The sequence below is a fragment of the Gekko japonicus genome, unplaced genomic scaffold, assembly GCF_001447785.1.
Source record: "Gekko japonicus isolate JY-2015 unplaced genomic scaffold, Gekko_japonicus_V1.1 scaffold1385, whole genome shotgun sequence".
NCBI classification, from domain to species: domain Eukaryota; kingdom Metazoa; phylum Chordata; class Lepidosauria; order Squamata; family Gekkonidae; genus Gekko; species Gekko japonicus.
In genome coordinates this window covers 504418-505541 of record NW_015177055.1, presented here as the reverse complement: position 1 = coordinate 505541, position 1124 = coordinate 504418, and the positions used below count along the sequence as shown (strand labels likewise).

Below are 1124 nucleotides of genomic sequence, written 5' to 3'. Positions count from 1 at the left end.
TTCTCTCTCACAGGTGTCTCTGCTGGGCGAACCGCCCAAGGACTTCAAGATTCCACTCAACCCCTACTTAAACCTACACAGCCTTCTTCCCGCGAGCCAACTTGGGGGTGAGGAAATGGTGTGGGGGTTTTCTGTTTGGGGGTTTTTTTTGGAGGGGGAGCAGCCGTGGGCACAAAACCAAAAAAGTGGGGCTGGCCCAGTGCGTGTTTGGAAGGCCGCAGACACAGAAATCGGGCTGGGACTGAATCAGACCGTCGGCCCATCCGGGTCGGTATCCCTGCCCCCTCTAAGCCGTGGAGCCCTGTGAGGAAAAATTCCACTTCGTGAGCCACTGGCACCGGCCCATCCGGGTCGGTATCCCTGCCCCCTCTAAGCCGTGGAGCCCTGTGAGGAAAAATTCCACTTCTTGAGCCACTGGCACGAAAGCTGTGAGTGAGCCATTTGGCTGCTGCATCAGTCGGTTTCCTCTGGAGCCCCGTCCTTCCCGAGCCAAGACAAAAATGTGTGAACCGGAGGCTAAAAAATGTATTCATTTATTTTTCACATCTATATCCCGCCCATCAGGACGGGTCACAACATAAGGACAGAAGAGAAGCCAATGTTGGATCAGGCCAGTGGCCCATCCATTCCAACACTCTGTGTCACAGCCCTTAGGAGGTCCAGCAGTGGGGCCAGGACACCAGAGGCCCTCCCACTGTTGCCCCCACTCCCCAAGCACCAAGACTACAGAGCATCACTTGCCCCAGACCCGAGAGTTCCTATCTATACCTTGTGGCTAATAGCCAATGAGGGACCTCTGCTTCAGATGTTTATCCAATTCCCTCCTATAAGAAACTAAGAGAAGCCAATGTTGGATCAGGCCAGTGGCCCATCCAGTCCAACACTCTGTCACACAGGGGCCATCAGGAGGTCCAACAGTGGGGACAGGACACTAGAGGCCCTCTCACTGTTGCCCCCCCCCCCAAGCTCCAAGAATACAGAGCATCCCTTGCCTGCCAGTGGCCCATCCAGTCCAACACTCTCTCACACAGGGGCCATCAGGAGGTCCAACAGTGGGGACAGGACACTAGAGGCCCTCTCACTGTTGCCCCCCCCCCCAAGCTCCAAGAATACAGAGCATCCCT

General features: G+C 55.9%; 1 protein-coding gene across 1 annotated transcript in view; it reads left to right on the top strand.

The window, feature by feature from the left end:
• Positions 1-18: 18 nt before the first annotated feature.
• The window catches only part of LOC107124656 (ribonucleoprotein PTB-binding 1-like), a 13103-nt gene continuing 11997 nt past the window's right edge, over positions 19-1124 (top strand). Inside the window, exon 1 of the mRNA XM_015428148.1 lies at positions 19-107. The gene's annotated coding sequence lies outside the window, so the exon portion shown is untranslated. The remainder of the gene's footprint in view (positions 108-1124) is intronic.